We start from the raw sequence: 27,692 nt of genomic DNA, 5'->3' as shown, positions 1-27,692 counted from the left end.
CTCTTGGGCCACAAGAGAGAAATCAACCTATAACTAGAATTGACTAATTAAATCCCAACCATTAAAAAACTCTTAATCATTTCATCATAGTGGTCCAATATATATAATTTCAATGGTTTAATTAGTTGAAGTAATTAAACCAAAACCATCTCAAAAAGTCCCTCAAACCAAGATGATTAATTTTCCAAGAATGGAGATTCGATGAAAGATCCATATAGTTGCAAACATTAGAGCCAATCTTTAGAAAAGATCCTGATTAATTCTTCAAAATGATGGATGAATTTATTGAGTAGTACTAACCCATAATATTAATACAATGAAGAAAAAAATCACAAAAAAATTAAAATTTCTTTTAGAGTGTAGTCCATCATCCCAACTCACTCAAGCGTACAAATGCAAATATTGTTGTAATCCAAAAGAAATAAATTGAACTTTACCTTTGCACTAAACAAAACACACGCATATGGTTAAAACCTGAGATTGACTGATGAATTCATGTTGTACACCAATATTTAAGGACTAATAAAATTGGACGCATATTTAATGTAAAGAGTCTCATGTAAGAAATCATGTCCCAAGCATCTCCTAGACGTTGATCATTTTGATTGGTTTCAAAGTTCAAGTGTAAAGAGAACAATGTTGATTAGTTTGATTCTCCTTCAAAACAAAAGCAATACAACATGAAAACAGGGTAGATATTTGATATATACCTGGATAATTTGAGATTGGTTGACTAAGAAAGCATATTAAAATATTTAAATCTCTATCCTTATTAGGTCGTTCGATTGACTGCTTTTGGAAATTTTTCCTAATAAAACATTAGTTCCATGGTCTATGATTTTCTTTAAAATAATAAAGACTAATATGGTCTAGTACAATGATATTTCATCATCTTTATTTTTAGATATTTACTTTCTTTTTCATGTGAGCTTCTCCATCTATAAAATCTCTATATGGACCGTCTGGTCTAAAACTAATTCTTAAAGGAGAATTTCCCTTCCCTAGCTATCCCTATGAGTGTAAGTTTCTTGGCATACCAAGAGAGTGGAAGAGATAAAATTTGGAGCACCTTCTCTGAGCCAATTAACTTTGCCTCTCATTGGTAGCCAAGAATGTGTCATTTTGTTATCTATACATTTAGTTTACCAGAATTTTTTTTAAACAAATAGTACTTACATTTATAATAGACACTATGTTTAGCAAAAAAAAATTCATTTAATATACAAAGGATATTTATGAAGATAGTACTTCAAGGCTTAATGGTCTTAAGCCTAGTTGTAGTTATTTGATTGGGAATAGTATGAATGAGTCACACCAAAATTAACATCAAATTCTTGCGTAGTTCGAATGGAATTCATCATAAGTTCTTAAAAATGATTATTGACAATAAACTAAAACTTATTGACTACAAACTAGAATTGTTGACAACAAATGAGAAGTGTGAACAGATCATCGATTCTTTAAAAAATCCTATTAGAACTCAAACTATGACTCACTAATTGTTGATTTATTCCAATACTCCCCCTTAATCATTTCTAGGAAATGTATAACCCTCCAGCTATTGGTAATCTGATTGAAAAGATCATTATTGAAGAAGGGAGACTATTGCAAAGAGAGAGAGTGTTGATAAAGAATGTTTTTAATCATTGTTTTGTCACTAATGTCAAACCTGCTATTTTCTAGAATGACAATTGCTTATAAGATCCAAGTACTATCACTTAGTTGATTGATGAAGAGGATTTAATCAACAAGATGCAAGAAAAGTACCTAAGCGAAAGGTTGAGTTGTGGTTTTTTAATGAAGTACAAGGATCAGTTAAGACAATGATAAAATGATGTATTGATAGTATACTTGAAGGTACCAATGTTGGCCACACTTAGAAACTCTAGACTAAGTTTGAACAAAGTTGTCTACAAAGCTTCACTAAGTTCATTAGTGGGTGTCGAGCAAGCTAGTTCATGTTGAGCAAATTTTTAGTTAGTGCCAAGTAAATGTAGAATCTAGTATGTGATGAGTGATATAGAAGGTTCCAAGCAAAGTAATAGGTGTCAAGCATTAGAAAACTTAGCAGAAGTCGAGTGAATCCATAGTAGGTGTCAAGCATCAGTAAAATGTAGTTGGTGTTATGTAACACAGTATGTATCAAGCACCAGAATTTAAATAGTATCAAGCTGTTACATTATTTGAAAAGTCAAAAATTCATCAGATCTGAGCCGACAAGTTTGTTACGTTAAATTTTGTGAACTAGATGGAGGATAAGGATGATGAGCTAGTTGCACGGAATTTTAGATAAACCATTTTTGGGCGAATTCAAGAGGATTCTTCATGATGTTTCTAGAAGGAAAACAATATGGGTTAGATTCATTGAATCCTACCTAATGCATTTGAACTAAAATTAAAAGCGAGAAGATTAGAGAGGGTAAAGTATTCCATACTTCTATTTAAGAAGTCATAGGCCAAGAAGCAAGAGTTACTCGATCAAAGTTGTTGAAGGATTCCAAAAAGAAGGCAACAAGGAGGAAGGAACAAAGTATAGAGACTCTACTTCAATAAGTGGCCATATAGAAGATTGCACTGGTACATCAAGCATGAAGACTCAAGGAGAAAAAGATTGAAAGGAGGACAAGTTGTTAGAGCTGTAGAGACTAAAAGCTAGGAAATGTAGTGAGTTTAACAGAGATCTAAAATCTACAAGTTAAGTTGTAAGTTGTATCAGGTCAAAAGTCCTTGTTACTCTCTAACAATTGTATTAGTTAGGTTAAAATCCTATGGACTTAGGTTCGTTTAATAGCCATTTGTAAATCCTTTAATAGGGTGGCATTCCAAGTGAATGTTATAAAGTCCTCTAACCAGACCCATCTAAAAGGGTGGTTAAATCCTTTAACCAGGTCACATTTAATAGTGTGTTGTAGCCTTTAACAAGGTAGGCCTTTCACAAGACATCACTTCAGAAGAGTGAGAACTGAGTAGCATGTTACTGGTGGTTTTTCTCAAATTGGGTTTCCATGTAAATCACCGTGTTATGTGTCAATTCTTCATGTGTTATTCTTTTATGTTGATTTTTAGTAACTTGTTAAGTAGGAAAGTTTAAGCTTGGATGCATGAATAGTTTAATAGGCTCACTTTACCTGGTGAAAAAGTTTTATTAGGACATTTTGACCTTGAATAACTAATTCACCCCCCCTCTCAGTTATTCTAAAGCATTTATAACAATTGCTATCAGGGGCATCTCTTGATTTAGTTTAAAGGTACTAGAAGCAGGAAGATCAAGATGTCCAAGAGAGAAGTTCCTAAGCTCAACAAAGATAACTTCACTACATGGAAAATTCTAATGAAGCTACACCTTGGATCAATAAGTGATCATGCACAAACCTCAATTGAAGTAGAAAATGTTGATCCAGCTGTACCCACTACAAAAGATATGAAGAAAAAGAAGGAGCACAATCAGTCAATGCTGGAGATTGCCTCTACCCTCAATATGTTGAATTTGATGACATCAAGGGATGTGACTCTACTTTCAAAATGTGGAAAGCCTTGACTGATATTTATGGAGGAGATCAAAATGTTCAAAGAGAAAAAAGAGAAAGCCTCAGAGGAAAGTTTGATGACATGAAAATGGAGGAAGGTGAGAATGTTGTTCAATATGCCTCTAGAATGAAAGAAGTAGTAAGTGAAATAAGATTTCTAGGTGCTCACTTAGAGGATGACACTATTAATAGAAAATTATTAAGAACTTTTCTTCCCATCTATGCTATTAGAGTTTCAGCCATCCAGGAGTTAAGATGTGTACCAAGAAACACACTAACTTTTGAAGGAATAGTAGGAAGACTTACTGCATTTGAGTTGTCCAACTTTGATAACTACAAACCTGAGAATCTTGAATCTACTTTCAAGGCTGAGCTATCATTAAAAGACACTGAAACCAAAGAAGAAGAAGAAGAAAAAGACAAAGTATGCATCCAGTGACAGTAGCATGGATGAAGAAGATGTGGAACAATTGGAAGCACTACTAGCCAGAAGATTTCATAGAGGCAGAGTTAAATTCAAAGGTAAGTTTCCTATCATATGTTTTAATTGCAATGAAATTGGACATATTTTTGCAAGATACACATAGAAAAAGAATTATAGAGAAGGCAACAAGAACAAGAACATAATAGAATATGATAGTAGAGATTACAAAGACAAACAAAAAAAGTGCTACACTGTTGAAGAAGAAGATTCTGATGAACATGATGATGAGGTAGTCTATATAGCCATGAAAGATGAATCAGATGAAGATGAGGCAATAGCATTGGTAACCTATGTGAACAAAAATGATAGGTGGATCATAGATAGTGGATGCTCACATCATATGATAGGAGACAAAAGTAAGTTTATTACCTTTACTCAATATGATGGAAATAGTGTTAGATTTGGAAATGATGCTCCATGTCAAATCAAAGGAAAAGGCTCTATTAAACTTATAGAGAAAATTTAATGTGATAATGCATATTATGTTGAAGGATTGAACTGCAATCTACTGATTGTGTCACAATTAGGCAATATAGGTTGCAAAGTAGAATTTGAGAACAAAACTGCTAAAATCTATGACACTGATGGAAATCTGATAGGAAAAGGAGACCAAACTAGGAGTAATCAATTTTACCTAGATATGGAAGATGCAGCCTGTCTTATTGTAAAACTTGATAATGTGTGGCTATGGAATAAAAGGCTATGTCATGTCAACTTTGATAATTTGATTAGTATCAGCAAAATGAAGAAAGCTAGAGGTTTGCCAAAATTGAAGAAGCCTAAAAAATACAATATGCAAACAATGTCAACTAGGAAAGATGATCAAGTCATGTTTCAAAAGCAAAACCTACACCTCCAAAGAAGTATTAGAGTTAGTCCATACAAATTTATGTGGCCTGGTAGAAGTGCATAGCTACAAAGGAGATAAATACATAATGTTATTTGTGCATGACTACTCTAGGATGATGACTGCCATGTTCTTAAAACAAAAATCTGATGCATTTCAAATGTTTAAGTGGTATTTGGCTAGGGTTGAGAAAGAAATAGGAAAGAGTTTGAAGTGCCTAAGATTAGACAAAGGAGGAGAGTTCACATCAAAAGAGCTTGAGACATTTTGCAATGACAAAGGAATTAAAAGATAAATATCAACACCAAGAACTCCCCCATAGAATGGCATTGTAGAGAGAGTAAATAGATTAGTGGAAGACTATGCCACAACATTAATGATGGAGAAGAATGTTGCACTAAAGTACTAGAGAGAAGTTGTTAGTATTGCTCTCTACAGTCAGAATCAAGTTCAAGTCAAGAAAGGTACAAATGCAACACCTTTTGAATTATGGTATGAGTGCACTCACCCAATGTAAAACATTTCAAGGTATTTGGTTGTAAATGCTATATTCTTGAAGATTCTAGGAATGGAAAATTTGATTTAAAGAGTGATAAAGGTATATTTCTTGGTTACTCCAGCAAAAGTAAAGCATATAAGTGTTTGAATACTAACACTAACAAGATTGTGAAGAGTGTAAATATAAATTTTGATTAGCATGTAGAAGCTCAGGATGATGAAACTAAGAAACTAGAAGAGGATAGATCCTTTCTATATTTCTATGAAGGAATGCCTACAGAAGAAGAAGTTTCCAATTAGGTTGGGAATTAACAACAGGTTTCAGTATCAACTGAGTCACAAGTAGTGAATGTTGAGCTGTATTCAAAAGCTGAGTTGTAGAATGAAGATAATACACATTTTGACTCTGAAATTAGTACACATGAGAGAGATGATGAAATACCAGAAAGAGATGTGCACAATGACTCTAAAACTAAAAGATCAAACATGAAAATAAGGACATAACCAAGACTATCCAACTATGTGAGAAAAAATCACCCTACAAAACAAATCATTGGTGACAAGGAAGCTAAACCAATGACAAGGAATAGACTAAGGAATGAATCATGTCTGTTGAGCAAGATTGAACCTAAAATAGTAAAAGATGCACTACAAGATGATGACTGGCATAAAGCAATGGAAGAAGAGATAGAATAGATAGAGAAGAACAAAACCTGGACCTTAGTTCCAAGACCAATTGATAAGAATGTGATTGGTACCAAATGGGTGTTTAGGAACAAGCTTGATGAGAATGGTGAGATCACAAGAAATAAAGCTAGACTAGTTTGCAAAGGGTGTACACAAGAAGGACTAGACTATGATGGAACATTTGCCCCTGTTGCAAGAATGGAAGGAGTAAGAACACTACTTGCATATGCTGTCTAAAAAGGTTTCAAATTCTACCAAATGGATGCAAAGTCTTCTTTTTTGAATGGTATACTAGAAAAGGAAGTCTACATAGAATGACCAGAGGGATTTGTTAATGAAAACAACAAGGATATGGTTTGTAAACTGCACAAAGCACTCTATGGTTTGAAGCAAGCACCTAGAGCATGGTATGAGAGACTGCACAAATATCTTGTGAAGATAGGATTTGAGAGAACAAATCACAATAGTAACTTGTATATCAAGGTAGAAAAAGGCAAAAATATTGTGATATCTAAGATCTTTGTTGATGATGTAATATTTGGAGGAAAAGATGCCCTATGCAAAGATTTTGCTGATTAGATGAAACATGATTTTGAGATGTCGATGTTTGGAGAAATCAAATTCTTTGTTGGACTACAAGTACATCAACTAAAACATGGTATATTTATAACTCAATCAAAATATATCAAGGAGATAGTCAAGACATTTAGCTTAAAAGATTCAAAACTAGTCAGTACACCAATGGTAACAAGACATAAGCTATCCAAGAATGATGAATTAGCTAAAGTAAATTAGACATTGTATAGATCGATGATTGGAAAGTTATAGTATGTTGTCCATATTAGACCAGACCTTGCATTAGCTATTGGAATAGTGGAAAGATTTTCTACAAATCTAAGAGAAAATAATCTTATGGAAGTAAAAAGAATATTGAGGTACCTAAAAAGAACATATGACTTTGCCTTATATTACAAGAAGAGTGAAAAGTTTGAGTTGAAAGCCTACACTTATGTATATTGGGGAGGTAATATTGATGATAGAAAAAAAACCAGTGGAGGAGCACTTTTCTTAGGTAAAAGATTAGTCACTTGGACCATTAAAAGAAAATTTGTACCTCACAATGTACAACATAAGTTGAGTATGTTGTTGTTGCCATTAACTACACCAATATTGTATGGATCAAACATTTGTTGCAAGGTATGAAGGAAGAAGTAATTGAACCTATGATACTTTATTGTGATAACACTAGTGCCATGAACATATCAAAGAATCCTATTATGCATGTCAAAATAAAACATATTGCAATTAAGTAAGACAAGCAAGTGAGAATGGAATATGTCAGTTCAAAGGAACAAATTGCTGACATCTTCACAAAAGAATTACCTAAAGATGCATTTGAGTATCTTAGAGATAAGTTAGGGGTGATACCCCTATCTAAGGCTATTTAATCAACAAAAAAAATTTCCATGCATCAAATGAGTTGATTATTGAAATGTTGTAAGCTGATGCAGAGGATGCTTACTTTAGGATTGTTGCTTGAAGTAATCAAAGTGTTGAAGTTCTAAATCAGTCACAAGAAAGGTGACAGAGGAAGAAATTGGAAGTTCTAGAAGATGCTATCCTTGCATGATGAGATACTGAAATAGTATATCTTTGGCATTGTTGTCAAAGAGGAAGAAATAGAAAAAATTGATCAAATCTATAGAATCAAATGGACAAAGGGAGATGTAGTTGATACTAGATAACAGAAATTGATCAATGCATATAGAGGAAGAAATAATATGCAGAGGGAGAAATGATACATTTAAAGGAATAAAATGTAAGAGGGAGAAATAGTAGTTAAGAAGGCCATAATCGATCAAATTGGTAAGCTACAGAAAAGAGGGAGTAATACATAAATTAATCAAAAATGTAAAGGGAAAATAGCAAAAAATAAGAAGAGAAAGGAAACAGTAGCTCAGAGGGAGAAAACAATGAAGACAACAATCAATTAGAAGGAGAGAAAAACAAAGAGGAGAAGATAGTTTATCAACAAAAGAAGGAGTTACAGAGTTTCTCGTGGAATGAATAGTTTTGAATAAAGTTTTCTTTTTGGCATTTGATTTATTGTTTTAACTTAGTTAGCATTTTGATAACTTAGTTGATCAATTTGGTTTGCCATCAATCCCAAAGAGGGAGATTGTTGGTAATCTAATTGAAAAGATCATTATTGAAGAAGAGAGACTGTTGCAAAGAGGAAGATTGTTGATAAAGAATGTTTTCAATTATTGTTTCATCACTGATGTCAAATTTGTTATTTGCTAGAATCACAATTGCTTATAAGATCCAAGTACTATCACTTAGTTAATTGATGAAGAGGATTTAATCAACAAGATATAACAAAAGTACCTAAGGAAAGGTTGAGTTATGGTTTTGTAATGAAGTACAAGGATCAGTTAAGACAATGATAAAATGATGTGTTGATAGTATTCTTGAAGATACTTATGTTGGCCACACTTAGAAACTCTAGAAGGATAAGTTGTAACAAAGCTGTCTGCAAAGCTTGACTAAGTTCACTAGTGGGTGCTAAGCAAGCTAGTTCATGCTGTGTAGATTTTTAGTTAGTGCCAAGTACATGCAAAATCTAGTATGTGCCAAATGATACAAAAGGTGCCAAGCAAAGTAATAGGTGTCAAGCATAAGAAAAATTAGCAGAAGCCAAGTGAATCACAGTAGGTGTCGAGCATCAGTAAAATGTAGTTGATGTCAAGTAACACAGTATGTGTCAAGCACCAAAATTTCAATAGTGTTGAGCTATTGCATTATTTGAAAAGTCAAAGATTCACCAAATCTGAGTCAACAAGTTTTTTACCTTGAATTTTGTGAACCAGATGGAGGATAAGGATGATGAGTTGGTGGCACAAAATTTTAGATAAACCATTTTTAGACAAGTTCAGGAGGATTCTTCATGGTGTTTCTAGAAGGAATAGGATATGGCTTAGATTCATTTAATCCTACCTTATCCATTCAAACTAAAATTAAAATTGAGAAGATTCGAGAGGAAAATGTATTCTAGACTTCTATTTAAGGAGTCATAGGCCAAGAAGCAAGAGTTACTGGGTTGAAGTTGTTGAATGGTGTAAAGGAGAAGGCATCAAGGAGCAAGGAATAGATTACAGAGACTCTGCTTTGATAAGTGGCCATATAGGAGATTTCATGGGTACATCGAGCATGGATGCTCAAGGAGACAAAGCTTGAAAGGAGGATAAGCTGTCAAAGCTACAGAGATTGAAAGCCAAGCAATGTTGTGAGTTGAACAAAGATCTAAAATATGAAAGTTAATTTGTGAGTTGTATTAGTTCAAAAGCCTGTGTTGTTACTCTCTTGTAGTTGTACCAGTTAGGGTAAAATCCTATGGACTTAGGTTGGTTTAATAGCCATTTGTAAATCCTTTAATAGGGTGGCATTCCAAGTGAATGTTCTGAAGTCTTCTAACTGGTCCCACTTCTAATAGGGTGGTTAAATCCTTGAACTAGGTCACATTTAACAGTGTGTTGTAGCCTTTAACACGGTAGGCCTTTCACAGGGCATCACTTCAGAAGAGTAAGAATTGAGTAGCATGTTACTGGTGGTTTTTTTCAAATTGGGTTTCGATATAAATCACTGTGTTATGTGTTGATACTTCATGTGTTATTTTCATATGTTGATTTTCAGTAGCTTGCTAAGTAGGAAAGTTTAAGCTTGGATGCATGAATAGTTTAATGGGCTCACTTTACTTGGTGAAAAAAATTTATTAGGACATTTGGACCTTGAATAACTAATTCACCTCCCCCTCAGTTATTCTAAAGCATTTCAAAAACCAACTACCCAAGTTAACTATAACTTGCAAAGTAATATCATAATGTCATTTCAACTGGTGATCAATGACTAGATGATTGAGGAAATAATGAGCAAGGTCAAGGAGGAGGAAGTCAAAATGACTATTTTCAGTATGAATCAGTATAAAGCCCTTGGTCCCAATGCGTTTCCTCCTTTCTTCCATGAATTCTAGGACATTGTAAAGTATGACATGATCCATGATGCTCTTGATTTTATCAGAATGGATAAACTGCTAAAGGAACTCAGGCAGACCTTCATTGCTCCCATACCTAAGATTGGGGATGCTAGGAGGATAGAGTATTTTAGATCCATTAGCCTATGTAACACTATTTATAAGATTCTTGCTAAGATTATGGTGAATCATATAAATCCCCTTCTGGATAATTTCATTAACCCCTATTAGTATGGTTTTGTGCCAAGGAGGAAGATTCTTGATGTGGTTATAACTACCCATTAGATGATTCACTCAATGGAAAGGTGTAAGAACATAAGTAAGGCCGTAAACTAGATATTTCCAAAGCCAATGATAAAGTTAGAAGAGAATTCCTCTTTTTTATTCTTACCAACCTTATCTTTAATGAGAATGTTAATAGAATTATAAAAAACACTATTACCTCTATTACATTCTCGATTCTTATTAATGGAGACCCTGGAAAATTCTTCTCCTCCTCCCAAGGTCTTCATCAAGGTGACCCCCTATCTCCTAGGACCTTTTTATTATTGTGGTAGAAGTTTTAAGCAAAAATTTAGTTTCTTTGACTAACTCTAGTAGAATTAAGGGTTTTAAACTTGCCTTGGAATGCCCCCCACAAGTTATCCAACAATTTTTGGATGATATTTTCTTATTCAGCATCTCCTCCATCCATGAAGCCAAAGAATAGAAAGATACTATGAACTAGTATCATTGGTCTCTGGTCAATGCAGGGTAAAAGCAGAAACATGTGTCACCCTTTTGTAAAGGAAAAGGCTAACAAAAGTATAACTATTCACCTTCAGTGCCATAAAATTGGTATTATTATTTTGAGTTTAAAATTGAAGTAAACTAATCAAATGTGTATAAATAGATTAAGTTTAGGATTATAATTTTTAATAATTATTTGGAATAAGAATTGATATATTTTCCTAACTTTTATAGATAATTTTTTAGATGCTGATATACGCTGAAAATTAGGAGTCTAGTCCCACCACAAAACTAGATGGAAATAAACTTATTTCCCTTTGATCTCAGACCATGTTATGGGTAACATATATGGCTAGAACAATCGAAAATAAAAATCAGCGTTAGACGTATATTTTTTCTTTTACAATGATTCAAATTTCAACTCACCTAAAATCAATAGTTTTCATCTCCCACCACATTTTTGAAAACAAATCTATTTTAAATAGGAAAAAAAATATACATTCTAAAAGGACTCTCACATCTAGAACACCATATAATTTTTAAATTTTTTATATGATTTAATATTTTTTCTTTCTCAAAATTGACATCTTTTCAAGTGTTAAAATATGTGCTTGCAAAATTTTTTAATTACAATATACTATATCTAATTAAAATTTTATAAACTCTATATGAGAATATTTTTTACTCTATGCTCTATAAAATGGTGTTTATATATTATTAAAAATATATCATGAAAAATAGTAAGAGTTATTGAAACACTATATTTTTGAAATAATTGTATTTTTTTAGTAATTGAATACAAACTAGTATAAAACATGCATTTAATAGACATGTCCAATTGGAAAAGTGTGAGACCATATATAACTTAGCTTGAATGAATTTATCTATAGATCATATGTTTGGACAAAATTTATTTTTAGATAGAAATACTCAAATTCAATCATTTTGATAAGTCAGCCTAAAAGGTGACACAACTTTGTACTTTTACCCTGCATAAATTGCAAGAAAAATAAAGTGTGTTTCTTTAACACTATTGCTGGTTTGAAGGAAAAGGTGACCGGTCTTCCTGGTTGCCTGGAAATGTCTCTCCCAGACACATATCTAGGTCTCCCACTTACAATAAAGGAAGTCCCCAAACAATATTTGAATGGCCTGGTTATATTTTTTCAGAGAAAGATGGTGATTTGGAAATGTAAAATCTTGAGAAATGCGAGGAAACTCCAACTTTGATCTACCTCCTTGCAAGGTATCCTGGTATACTTAATCTCCAGTTTCCAAAATTAGGGCCAGATTTAGGGACCCACATAATTTTTAACCCATCTAAGAGGAAATAGTTTTGGATGAGGTTTTGTAGTCATTTTAAACATTTTAACAACTCTTTCAGATTCTTCACTTGTACTTGCACTTATTTTTGAAGAACTTGTAGCTGGAGAAAGAGATATACCTTTTCCTTTACCTTGGATCCTAGTAGCAACAATATTTGTATCATCTTTAGAGTCAGATCCAAGATCCTATTGAATTACAACAATTGTCTTTTGTCTGCCTTAGTTTCCACAATATGACTTTGGCCTTTTTTTTCTGAGTCCAGCTTCCAGCACTTAGAATCATCATGTCCTTCTTTCTTTCAATGTGAGCATGTGGATTTTTCACCCTCTTTCTTCACTATAGCTATCTCTTTTCCCTTTCCTTTTTCTTCAGATTTACCTTCACACTTAGATGGTTTCTTATCAACCTTATCAATGAAAGTACCCTTATCTCTTGACTCTAAATGTAGCCTATACACATACTTCATCCAAATTATATGGATTCAAAACCAAAATAGAATATCTAAGGTAAGAATGAAAACCATCTATGTACTTGAGTAAACTATCCTAGGTGTACAATGGAACATTTAGAGAAATAGAGTTTTTGCGAAATTCATGAGTGTATTCCTAGACAGTCTGACCTTTCCCTTGCCTAAAATATTGTCAATTCATCATTAACCATTGCATAATCCCTAATAGGTAGAATTGCTTCTTTAAAGCACTAAAAAATTATAACCAAGACAATTTTACCTTAACATGTTGTGAAGTTTCATCTTGAATCCTAATCTCCCACTAGGTTAAAGCTATACCTCCTAACTAAATAGTGGCTAACCAAATTCTATCAACATCAACTACAAGGTTTTGAACTCTACAATAGACTTCTACTCGCTTAATCCAGTCATCTAATTTCTAAATATTCAACTCCCCATAATACTTTGGCAATTCAAACTTTATATAGAACTTGATTCAAGGCTTATGTCCACCCTTAATTGAAGACTCTGAATGGGTGGAAGAAGGAGAAGAGGGGGAAGAAGGAGAAGATGGAGGTGTGTTTGGAGGATCATGATCACCTCCTTTCCTTTTCCCTTTTTTCCTTCTAAGTGACACGTCTTCATGCCTTTTTGAGTATGTGCAGAATCATGGTCAACCAAACTATGGCCTTAGGTGGCAGCGAAAAACTAGCAAATCAGGGTTATGTCAACTTGACACATAATTTTAAAGTGGTTTTAGACTTTATATCAAAAAGTTGTAAGAAAATAATCTATAGGAAATTGAATGTAGTTTCTAAACTACTAGGCCTTATCTGGAGAAAAAATATTTGATTGTTCAACAATTTGGATTTTAATGTAGTACTACAAAAAAATTTAGGGAAAAAATAAAAAGTAGGCGTATGTCTGACCACCTTAATTAAAATTAAATGATAATATTTTTTAATATAATTATAGATATAAAAAGTGGACTCATGCCTAGATGTGAGGCATATATTTGGGTATTTTTATTCCAAATAAATAATTAAATATGAATTTTCTACAAAAAATTTTTTGGAAGAAAAATATCCCATGTCAGACCACCTTAACTGATTGAAAACTTTAACAAATTATTATTATTCTTTCCCTTGTACTAGGTGAAGCATAAAATGTGACGCAACTTTTGGATTTAAAAAATATTATACCATTTGAAAGTTATAGTTATTTTTCAATCAGTATGTCAATAAACACTTTACAATCATTTTCATTGAAAATTAACTAATAAATACTTATCGAACTTAGAATTTGACAACAATTATATCGATAGAATCTTGAGAGTGTTATAAAACGATCCTTTTCATTTAATTAAATTTTGAATAAAATAAAATTGTCAAATGGCTACTCAAAGTCTGAGTGTTAGTGAAACCCTTCTCAAACACATTTTTTGGGTTGACCAAATAAGTTTGGTAAATACCAAGCCTAATCAGATACCTAAATTCAAATTGGGTATCCAATTAAAGATCAAATACTCGATATGAAATTGGGTATCCAATTACTCCAAAATTTCCAATTGGGAGGGAAACCACCAATATTGGAAATTTTGGAGGCAAGTTTTAGAGGAAACTTTTAGAGGGAAACTTTAGAGGGTTTTAGAGGGAAATTTATTTTCAGGAAGTATGGGCATTAATATTATTATTAACTATTATTATTATATATGATTATAATTATTATTATATATAGTAATATGTATGATTATTATGATTACTATTATTAAATATAATTATTTTTAAATACATATAGTAATATTATATAAATATTATTATTATATTAAAATATATAGTATTATATTATTATTAAATATAATATTGTCATGAATTGCATCGAAAGGGGTTATAGGTTAACTTATGACCCATCTCGAGGCATCTCTTCACAACATATGTCCCTAGGGCCGCTAGTGAACCCTTACAATGCATTCTCAATGGGTCCCTAGGGGTCTTAGCGCCTGGCACATATGTTGTCATCAAATGCGTTGAGAGGGGTCATAGGTTAATCTATAACCCTCTTGATGCATTTCAACCAACCAAATGCATCCCTAGTAGTCCTAGGGCCCATAAGGACATATGTTGTCATGAAATGCATTGAGAGGGGTCATAGATTACCTAATGACACCTCTCAACTCATTATAACCAACCAAATGAGTCCCTAGGGGTCCTAGGGCCCCTAGAGAAATATGTTATCATTAAAAGCATAGAAATGGGTCATAGGTTAACCTATGACATGTCTTGACACATTAGAACTAACAAAATGGGTCTTTAGGAGTCATAGGGCCCCTACAAACATATTATGTCATGAAATGTGTACTAGGGTCCCTAGAGGTGCTAGGGCCCCAAGGGACATATGTTGTCATGAAATGCATCGATAGGGGTCATAGGTTAACCTATGACCCTTCTCAACACATTTGAACTAACCAAATGGGTCCCTAAGAGGGTCGTAGGGACATAGTTTGTCATGAAATGCATTGACAAGGGTCATACATTAACCTATGACCCCTCTTGATGCATTGGAACCAACCAAATGCATCCCTAAAGGTCCTAGGGCCCATAGGGACATATGTTGTCATGAAATATGTGGAGATGGTCATAGGTTACCTATGACCCATCTCAACATATTCGAACAAACCAAATGCATCCCTAGAGGTCTGAGGACCCCCAGGAACATATGTTATAATGAAATGCATAAAGAACCTTTGACCCCTCTCAATGCATTCAAACCAACCAAAAGGATCTGTAAGAGCCCTAGGGACCCTAGGGACATATGTTAACATAAAATACATCAAGAGGGGCCATAGGTTAACCTATGACCAGTCTTGATGCATTCGAACCAACCGAATGGGTCCCATAGGGCCATAGGGATCCTAGGGACATATGCCATCATGAAATATGTCAAGAGGGGTCATAGGTTAACCTACAACATCTCTCAATGCATAAGAACCAATCAAATGTATCCCTAGGTGCTCGAGGGCCCCTACAGATGTATGTTGTCATGAAATGCATTGATAGGACTTGTAAGTTAACCTATGACCCCTCTCGATGCATTAGAACCAACCAAATGCATCCCTAGGGGTCCTAGGGTCCTTAGGGACATATGTTGTCATGAAATGCATTGAGAGGGGTCATAGGTTGACCTATGAGCCCTCTCGATGTATTGGAACCAACCAAATGCATGCATCGAGAGGAGTCGTAGATTAATCTACAACCCCTCTCAATGCATTTGAACCAACCAAATGGGTTCTTAGGGGTCCCAGGGCCCCTAGGGACATATGTTGTTATGAAATGTGCCAATAGGGGTCACAGTTTAGCCTATGACCCCTCTCAATGCATTAGAACCAACCAATTGGGTCCTTAGGGGTCCTAGGGCCCCTAGGGACATATGTTGTCATTAACTACATTGAGAGGAGTCATGGGTTAACATATGATCCCTCTCGACACATTCAAACCAGCAAAATGGATCCCTAGGGACATATCTTGTCATGAAATGCATTAAAAGGGGTCATAAATTAACCTATGACCCCTCTTTATGAAATAGAACCAACCAAATCCCTCCAGGGCTCCTAGGGCTCCTAGCGACATATATTGTCATGAAATGCATGGAGAGGGGTCATATGTTAACCTATGACCCCTCTCGATGCATTTGAACCAACCAAATGTGTCCCTAAGGGTCCTAAGGCCCCTAGTAACATATGTTATCAAACCAACGAACTAGGTCCCAAGGGGCCCTAGGGCCACTAGGGACATATGTTGTCATAAAATGCATTGAGAGGGGTCATAGATTAACCTATGACCCCTATCGATGCATTAGAACCAACCAAATGTGTCTCTAGGGAACCGAAGGCCCCTAGGGACATATGTTGTCATGAAGTGCACCGAGAGGAGTCATAAGTTAACCTATGACCCCTCTAAACACATTTGAATGAATAAAATGGACATACGTTGTCATGAAATGCGTTGAGAGGGGTCATTGATTAACCTACAACCCCTCTCAATGCATTAAAATCAACCAAATGCATCCCTAGGGATCGTAAGGTTGCTAAGGACCTTTTTGTCATGAAACTAGTGGAAAGTGGTCATAGGTTAACCTATGACCCTTCTCGACACTTTATAACCAACCAAATGCATCCCTAAGGGTCCTAGGGCCCATAGGGAAATATTTTGTCATGAAATGCATAAAGAGGGGTCATAGGTTAACTTATGACCCCTCTCAACAAATTAGAACCAACCAAATGTGTCCCTAAGTGCCCAAAGGCCCCTAGGGACATATTTTGTCATGAAATGCATGTGAGGGGTCAAAGGTTAACTTATGACACATCTCGACATATTAGAATCAACAAAATCGGTCCCTACGGGTCCTATGGCCCCTAGGGACATATGTTGTAACAAAATGCATCTTAGGGGTCCTAGGGACCCTAGGGACATATGTTGTCATGAAATGCATCGTAAGGGTCATAGGTTAACCTATGACCCCTATCGATGCATTCAAACCAATCAAATAAGACCCTAGGTGCCCTACGACCCCTATGGACATAGTTTACCATGAAATGCCTCTGACCTATGACCCCTATTTATGCATTAGATCCAATCAAATGCATCACTATGAGTCCTACGGCCACTAGTGACATATGTTGTCCTACGGCCTCTATCCTATAACCCCTCTCGATGCATTGAAACCAACCAAATGTGTGCCAAGGGGTCCTTGGGTCCCTAGGGAAATATGTTGTCATGAAACACATTGAGAGGGCTTACAACTTAACCTATGACCCTTCTCAATAAATTAGAACCAACCAAATGAGTCCATAGGAGTTCTAGGGAACCTAAGGACATATGTTGTCATGAAATGCATTGCGAGGGATCATACACTAATCTATGACCCCTCTAGATGAATTACAACCAACCAAAGAGGTCTCTAAGGGTGCTAGGACCCTTACGAACATATGTTGTCATGAAATGTGTCGAGAGGAGTCATAGGTTAACCTATGATCCCTCTCGATGCATTCAAACCATCCAAATGCATCCCTGGTGGTCCTAAGGCCCTTAGGGACATATGTTATCATGAAATGCATAGAGAGGAGTCATAGGTTACCTTATGACCCCTCTCATGCATTTTAACCAACCAATTGAGTCCCTAGGGCCCTAGGGCCCCTAGGGATATATGTTGTCATGAAATGTGTCAAGAGAGGTCATAGGTTAACCTATGACCTATGACCCCTCTCGAAGCATTTGATCCAATAAAATGGGTTCCTACTACTACTAGGGCCCCTAGGGACATATATTGTCATGAAATGCAGCTAGACAGGTCATAGGTTAACCTATGACACCTTCAACACATTCAAATGAACCAAATGGGTCGCTCGGTGGACCCCTAGGTATATATATTGTCATGAAATGCATCCATAAGGGTCATAAGTTAACCAATGACCCCTCTCGACACATTAGAACCAAACAAATGCATCCCTAGGGGCCATAGGGCCCTTAGGCACATATTTTTTCATGAAATGCATTGAGAGGGGTCACAGGTTAAGCTATGAACCATCACAATGCATCAGAACAAACAAAATGGGTTCCTAGGGGTCCTATGGCCCCTACAAACATATGTTCTCACAAAATTCATCATAGGGGTCTAGGGTGCCTAAGGAAATATGTTGTCATGAAATGCATCAAGAGGGATCGTAGGTTAACCTATGACCTGTCTTGATGCAATTGAACAAACCAAATGCATCCCTAGGGGCCCTAGGACCCTTAGGGACATATGTTTTCATGAAATGTGTATAAAGGGGTCATAGGTCCCTCTCAACACATTCGAACCAACCAAATGCCCCACTAAGGGTCCCAGGTCCCTTAGGGACATGAGTTGTCATGAAATGTTTAAACAGGGTCATACGTGAACCTGTGACCTCTCTTGACACATTCAAACCAACCAAACGGGTCCATAGGGGGCCTAGGGCCTCTAGGGACATATGTTGTCATGAAATGCTTTGAGAGGCATCATAGGTTAACCTATGACACTTCTCAATGCATTCGAACCAATCTAATGCATCCCTAGGGGTCCTAGGGCCCATAGGGAAACATGTTGTCATGAAATACATAGAGAGGGGTCATAGGTTAACCTATGACCCCTCTCGATGAATTAAAACCAAGAAAATGTGTCCCTAGGGGCCCTAGGGCCCTTAGGAACATATTTTGTCATGAAATGCATCTTAGGGGTCCTAGGGCCCCTAGGGACATATGTTGTTATGATATGCATCGAGAGGGGTCATACGGGTCATAGGTTCACCTATGACCCATCTCGATGTACGAGAATCAACAAAATGGGTCCCTAGGGGTCCTAGTGCCCCTAGGGACATATGACCCCTCTCGATGCATTTTAACCAACCAAATATATCATAGGTTAACCCATGACCCCTCTTGACATATTCTAATGCATCAAGAGGGGTCATAGGTTAGCCTATGACCCCTCTTGACATATTCTAATGCACCAAGAAGGGTAATAGGTTAACCTATGACCCCTCTTGACGTATTCAAATCAACCAAATGCATGCTTAGGGGTCCTAGGGCCCCTAGGAAAATATGATGTCATGAAACACGTACAGAAGGCTCATAGCTTAACTTATGACCTCTCTCAATGCATTAGAACCAATCAAATGGGTCCTTAGGAGTCCTAGAGCCTGTAAGGACATATGTTGTCATTAAATGCATCAATAGGGTTTATAGACTAAACTATGACCCCTCTGAATGCATTAGAATCAAACAAATGGGTCCCTAGGGGTGCTAGGGCCCCTAGGGATATATGTTGTCACAGAATGCATCGAGAGGGGTAATAGGTTAAGCTATGAAACCTCTTGATGCAATCGAACCAACTAAATGGGTCCATAGGGTCCCTAGGGCCCCTAGTAATAGATGTTGTCATGAAATGCATCGAGATAGGTCTTAGATTAACCTATTATCACTCTCGATGAATTCGAACCAACCAAATAAGTCTGTAGGGGCCCTAGGGCCCCTAGGGACATACACTGTAATGAAATGCATTGAGAGGGGTCATAGGTTAACATATGAGACCTCTCAATGAATAAAACCAACCAAATGTGTCCCTAGGGACCCTAGGGCATTTATGGATGTATGTCATCATGAAATGTGTCGGTAGGGGTCATTTGTTGACCTATGAACCCTCTCGATGCATTAGAAACATCCAAATGCATCCTTGGGGATTTTAGAGCCCGTAGGGACATATGTTTTCATGAAATGCATCGAGAGGGGTCATTGGTTAACCTATGACCCCTCTTGATGCATTAGAACCAGCCAAATATGTTCTTAAGTGCCTAAGGCTCCTAGTGACATATGTTTCCATGAAATGAATTAAGAGGGGACATAGATTAACCTATTACCCCTCTCGATGCTTTGGGACTAGCCAAATGGGTCCCTAGGGTCCCTAGGGTTCCTAGGGTGCCTAAGGAGATATTTTGTCATGAAATGCATAGATAAGGGTCATAGGTTAACCTATGACCGCTCTTGATGAAATAGAACCAACCAAATTGATCCCTAGGGGTCCTAGGGCAACTAGGGACATATGTTGTCATGAAATGCGGCAAAAGGGGTTGTAGGTTAACCTATGACCACTCACGACACATTCAAACCAATAAAATGGCTCCCTAGTGGACTTAGGGACCCTAGAGACATATGCTGTCATGAAATGAGTCTAGAAGGGTCTTAGATTAATATATGACTCCTATCGAAGCATTAAAACTAGCCAAATGTCTTGTTAAGGTTCCTAAGGCTCCTAGGCACATATGTTATCTTGAAATACATTCAAAGCAATCATAGTTTAGCCTATAATGCTTATCGACACATTAAAGCAAACCAAATGTGTCCTTAGGGCCCTTAGGGACATGTGTTATCATAAAATTCATAGAGAGGGGTTATAATTTATCTTATGACCCATCTCACATATTCGAACCAACCAAATGGGTCCCTAGGGGGCCTAGGGACATATGTTGTCATGAAATGCTTACCACTCATGCATCAAGATGGGTCATAGGTTAACTTATGACCCCTCTTGACACATTTGAACTAATAAATTAGGTCATTAGGGTCATTGATTAACCTATGACCCCTCTCAATGCATTGGAACCAACCAAATACATCCCTAGGAATCCTAGGGCCCCTAGGGACATATGTTGTCACAAAATGCATGGAGAGGGGTCATAGGTTAACTAATGACCCCTATTGATGCTTTCAAACCAACCAAATGCTTCCCTAAGGGTCCTAGGGCCTTTAGGGACATATGTTTTCATGAAATGAGTAGAAAGAGGTCATAGTTTAACTAATTATGTCTCTCATTGCATTGAAACAAACCAAAGTTGTCCCTATGGGTCCTAGGGATCCTAATGATGTATGTTGTCACTAAATGCATGGAAAATTATTATAGATTAATCTATGAGTCCTCTTAATGCACTAGGATCAACCAAATGTGTTTGTAGGGTTCCTAGGCCCATAGGGACATATGTTGTCATAAAATGCATGGATAGTGGTTGAAGGTTAACCTGTGACCCCTATTGATGCATTCAAACCTACCAAATGCTTTCCTAGGGTTCTTAGGGCCCCTACCAACATATTTTGTCACAAAAATCATCGAGAGGGGTCATAGATTAACCTATGACCCCTCTCCATTCATTAGAACCTATCAAATGGGTTTTTAGGAGTCCCAGGGCCCCTAGAGACATTTGTTGTCATGAAATGCATCAAGAAGTGTAATAGGTTAACCTATGAGCTCGCTCGATGCATTTGAACCAACGAAATACGTCCTTAGGACCACTAGGGACTCGTTTGTTTGGTTTATACGCCTCAAGAGGGGTCATAAGTTAACCTATGACCAGTTTCAAATTAGAATCAACCAAATGTGTCCGTATGGGTCTTAAGGCCCCTAGGGACATATGTTGTCATTATTACACCTCACAAAACATTTGACAAACCAAACTGGTCCTTAGGGACCCTATGGCCCACAAGGACATATGTTGTCATAAAATGCACCTGGAGGGGTTGTAGGTTAAACAATGAACCCTCTTGATGCATTGTAACAAACTAGATTCGTCGCTAGGGGTCCTAGGGTCCCTAGGGATATATGTTGTCATGAAATGCATCAAGAGTGATAATAGATTGACCTATGCCCCTCTCAATGCATTAAAATCAACCAAATAGGTCCCTAGGGGTCCTAGGGCCCCTAGGGACATATGTTTTCACTAAATGCATTGAGGTGGATTATAGGTTAACCTATGACCCCTCTCGATTCATTCAAACCAACCACATGGGTTTCTAGCAGCCCTAAGGACCCTAGGGAGATATGTTGTCATGAAATGCATCAAGAGCAGTCATAGCTTAACCTATGACCCCTCTCGACACATTAGAACCAACCAAATTTGTCTATAGAGGTATTAGGACCCCCAAGAAAATATATTGTTATGAAATGTGTGGGGAGATGTCATAGATTAACCTATGACCCATTTTTGTGCATTCCAAACAACCAAATGCATCTCATGTGGTCCTAGGACCTCTAGGGACCTATGTTGTCATGAAATTTATTGACCTATGACACCTCGCAAAACATTAGAAAAAAAAAAGTGTACCTAGGGGCCCTAGGGCCCCTAGAGACATATGTTGTGATGAAATGTTTCTAGTGGGGTCATAGGTTAACATATGTCCCCTTTCCACACGTTGGAACCAACCAAATGGATCCCTAGGGGCCCTAGGGCCCCAAGGGACATATGTTGTAATGAAATTCACTAAGAGAGGTCAAAGATTAACCTATGACCCTTGTCGGAAAATTCAAAAAAACCAAAGGTGTCCCTAGGGGCCCTAGGGTGACTAGGAACATACGTTGTAATGAAATGCATCAAAGGGTATCATAGATTAACCTATGACACCTCTCAACACATAAGAACCAACCAAATGTGTTCCTAAGTGACTTAAAGCCCCTATGGACATATGTTGTCATGAAATGGATCGATAGGGGTCATAGGTTAAACCTATGAACCCTCTCGATGCATTAGAACCATCAAAATGCATCCCTTGGGGTCCTAGGGACCTTAGGGACATATGTTGTCATGAAATTTATCTAGAGGGGTCTTAGTTTAACCTATGACCCCTCTTGACATGTTCGAATGAACCAAATGTGTAGCTAGGGGGACCCCTAGGGATATACATTGTGATGAAATGCGTCGAAAAGGGTCATAGGTTAATCTACGACCCCTCTCGATGCATTAGAACAAACCAAATGCATCCCTAGGGTCCATAGGGCCCTTAGGCACATATTTTGTCATGAAATGTGTTGAGAGGGGTCATAGGTTAACCTATGAACCATCTTGACATATCAGAAAGAACAAAATGGGTTTCTAGGGGTCCTATGGCCTCTAAGGACATATGTTTTCATGAAATGCATCTTAAGGGTCTAAGGTGCCTAGGGACATATGTTCTCATGAAATGCATTGAGAGGGATAATAGGTTAACCTATGACCCCTCTCAACACAATAGAACAAACCAAATGGGTCCCTAGGGCCCCTAGGGACATATGTTTTAATGAAATGTGTTTTGAGGGGTCATAAGTTAATCTATGACATCTCTCAATGCATTCAAACCAACCAAATGTGCGCCTAAGGGTCCTAAGTTGCCTAGGGACATATGTTGTTATGAAATGTGTAAAGAGGGGTCAAACGTGAACTTATGACCCCTCTCAACACATTCAAACCAATCAAATGCATCCGTAGACCATAGAGAAATACGTTCTCATGAAATGCATAGAGAGATGAATTAGAACCAACCAAATTCCTCCCTAGGGGTCCTAGGGCCCCTAGGAACATTATTTTTCATGAAATGCATATGAGGGGTCATAGGTTCACCTATGACCCATCTTGGCATATTAGAATCAACAAAATGGGTCCCTAGGGTTCCTAGTTCCCCTAGGGACATATGTTGTCACAAAATGCATCTTAGGGGTCCTAGGGCCTGTAGGGACATATGTTGTTATGAAATGCATCGAGAGGGGTCATACGGGTCATAGGTTCACCTATAACCCATCTCAATGTATTAGAATCAACAAAATGGGTCCCTAGGGGTCCTACTACCCCGAGCAACATATGTTGTCATGAAATGCATCTTAGTGGTCCTAGTGCCCCTGGGGACATATGTTATTATGAAATGTTTCGATAGGGATCATAGATTAACCTATGAAACCTCTGGATGCATTCGAACTAACCAAATATGTCATAGGTTAACCTATGACCCCTCTTGACATATTCTAATGCATCAAGAGGGGTCATAGGTTAACTTATGACTCCTCTTGACATATTTAAACCAACCAAATGCATCCCTAGGGGACCTAGGGGCCCTAGGGAAATATGTTGTCATGAAACTTGTAGAGAGGGCTCATAGCTTAACTTATGACCCCTCTCAACATATCAGAACCAACCAAAAGGGTCCCTACGTGTCTTAGAGCCCCTAAGGACATGTGTTGTCATGAAATGCATCAAAATAGGTCATAAACTAAACTATGACCCCTCTCAATGCATTAGAATCAACAAAATGTGTCCCTAGGGGTGCTATGGCCCCAAGGGACATATGTTGTCATGGAATGCATCGAGAGGGGTCATAGGTTAACCTATGACACCTCTCTATGGAATCGAACCAACCAAATGGGTTAATAGGTGCCCTAGGGCCCTTAGAGATAGATGTTGTCATGAAATGCATCGAGATGGTCATAGATTAACCTATGACCACTCTCAATGAATTCAAACCAACCAAATAAGTCTATAGGGGCCCTGAGGTCCCTAGGGACATACACTATAATGAAATGCATTGAGAGGGGTTATAGGTTAACATATGAAACCTCTCAATGAGTAAGAACCAACCAAATGTGTCCCTAGGGAACCTAGGGCACCTATGGACATATGTCATCATGAAATGTGTAGGTAGGGGTCATAAGTTAACCTATGAACCCTCTCGATGCATTACAACCATCCAAATGCATCCCTAGGAGTTTTAGGGCCTGTAGGGACATATGTTGTCATGAAATGCATTAAGAGGGGTCATTGGTTAACCTATGACCCCTCTTGATGCATTAGAACCAACCAAATATGTTCTTAAGTGCCTAAGGCTCCTAGGGACATATGTTGTTATGAAATGCATTGAGAGGGGACATAGTTTAACCTGTTACCCCTCTCGATGCTTTGGAACTAGCCAAATGCATCCTTAGGGTTCCTAAGGTGCCTAAGGAAATATTTTGTCATGAAATGCATAGATTGGGTTCATAAATTAACCTATGACTCCTCTCGATGCATTAGAACCACCCAAATCAGTCCCAAGGGTTCCTAGGGACGTATGTTTTCATGAAATGCATCAAGAGGGGTCATAGGTTAACCTATGACCCCTCTCGATCCATTCAAACCAATAAAATAGCTCCCTAGTGGAACTAGGGCCCCTAGGGACATATGTTGTTATGAAATGAGTCTAGAGGGGTCTTAGATTAACCTATGACTCCTATCGAAGCATTAGAACCAAAAAATGTCTTATTAGGGTTCCAAAGGCTCCTAGAGACATATGTTGTCATGAAATACATTAAGAGCAATCATAGGCTAGCCTATAATGCCTGTCAATGCATTCGAACAAACCAAATGTGTCCTTAGGGCCCTTAGAGACATGTGTTGTCATGAAATACATAAAGAGGGGTCATATGTTATCTTATGACCCATCTCACACATTCAAACCAACCAAATGGGTCCCTAAGGGCCCTAGGGACACATGTTGTCATGAAATGCATTGAGAGAGGTCATTGGTTAACTAATGATCTCTCATGCATCAAGACAGGTCATAGGTTAAATTATGATCCCTCTCGATGCATTTGAATGAATAAAATAGGTCATTAGGGTCATTGATTAACCTATGACCCCTCTCAATGCATTAGAACCAACTAAATGCATCCCTAGAAATCCTAGGATCCCTAGGGGCATATGTTGTCATGAAATACGTAGAGAGGGGTCATAGGTTAACTAATGATCTCTGTTGACGCTTTCAAACCAACCAAATGCTTTCCTAAGGTTCCTAGGGCCCTTAGGGACATATGTTTTCATGAAATGAGTAGAGAGGGGTCATAGTTTAACCTATTATGTCTCTCATTGCATTGAAACAAATCAAAATTGTCCCTGTGGGTCTTAGGGATCCTAATGATGTAAGGTTTCACTAAATGTGTGGAGAAGCATCATAGATTAATCGATGACTCCTCTCAATAAACTAAGACCAACCAAATGCATTTGTAGTATTCCTAGGGCCCATAGGGACACATGTTGTCATAAAATGCATGGAGGGGGGTCGAGGGTTAACCTATGACCCCTCTTGATGCATTCAAACCTACCAAATGCATTCCTAGGGTTCTTAGGACCCCTACCGACATATGTTGTCATAAAATGCATCTAGAGGGGTCATAGATTAACCTATGACCCCTCTCCATGCATTAGAACCTATCAAATGGGTTCCTATCAGTCCTAGGGCCCCTAAGGAAATGTGTTGTCATGAAATGCATCAAGAAGTGTAATAGGTTAACCTATGAGCTCCCTTGATGCATTCAAACCGCTGAAATGCATCCCTAGGGCCCCTAGGGATGCATTTTTTTGGTTCATATGCCTCAACTATGACCTCTTTCAAAGAATTAGAATCAATTAAATGTGTCTCTATGGGTCCTAAGGCCAATAGGGACATATGTTTCATTATTACCCCTCTTGACGCATTCAAACCAACCAAACTATGTTAGGATAAACCACAGATAGAAATACAAACTACATGCAAATATAACCAATAAAAAAATATAATAGATCACACAAGACACCAAGATTTAACATGGTTCACCCAATCCCTGGGCCACATCCACCAAATAGCAAGTCCAATCTTATTACAATCTAGTGATTACAACTTGATTACAATCTGTAATCCCTTATAGCTCAATACTGTCGAAAGAACCAATTTCACATCACAACATAATGAAAAATACCTAACCCTAAACCCTTTTATACAAATATTTTTTCCATTTTAGGGTTACAACATGTCGGCCATAATATGTTAGCCATAGCCATGGCCCAATGTCAGTCACCATAATCTAACAATCTCCCACTTGGGGACTGATTAGGCTCTACACTAAACAACAGTCTCCCATTTGGAGACTGATCTGGTAGCAATACCACTACCACATGGGGCTCCCACTGGATCAAACCACCTTGGACTCTGCTGTTCTTTGATTCATGTTCAGTCTAAAAGACCAATTGAAGCTAAAGAGGAGTTCAACTTCTCCCTTGTTACAACCTTTTTCAACATATCTACTGGATTGTCATTTGTATCGATCTTCTCTAGCTTTAGTTGTCCATCCGCCAAAATTGACTTAATGAAATGGTACTGCAACTATATGTGTTTGGTCTTAGAATCTAGAGCTGAATTTTTGCAAGATGAATGGCACTCTGACTATCTATGAACAAATAATTATCCTTTTGAGGATGTCCCAATTCTTCCAAGAAGAACCAAAGCCATATCATCTCCTTGGCTACCTCTGCAGTAGCAACATACTCTGCCTCTATAGTGGATAGAGTATTAATCTTTTGAACCTAGAAACCTAGCTCACGGCTTCCCCACCAATAGTAAAGACATAACCTATAGTACTTCGCTTGGTATCGATATCCCCTACCAAATCTGAGTCAACATAGCCATGTAAATCAGTAGTAGAGTGCCCAAAGTGTAAGCACTTATTGGATGTTCCTCTCAAATATCTAAGAATCCACTTGACAGCATTCCAATGCTCAAATCCTGGATGACTCATATACTTGCTAACGACTCCCACTGCATGTGCAATATCTAGCCTAGTACATACCATAGCATAAATTAAGCTTCCTACAGCTGAAGCATAGGGCACCTTGGACATATTATCCTCCTCTTCTTGTGTCTTAGGACACATCTCCTTGGTCCACTTCAAATGACCAGGTAAAGGTGTGCTGATAGCTTTAGCATTCTCCATAGAGAAACATTGCAACACCTTCTCAACAT

The sequence above is a fragment of the Cupressus sempervirens genome, chromosome 1 (assembly GCF_028749045.1).
Source record: "Cupressus sempervirens isolate cs-2001-9-10 chromosome 1, ASM2874904v1, whole genome shotgun sequence".
Lineage (NCBI taxonomy): Eukaryota > Viridiplantae > Streptophyta > Pinopsida > Cupressales > Cupressaceae > Cupressus > Cupressus sempervirens.
Note: the sequence above shows the minus strand (reverse complement) of the source record.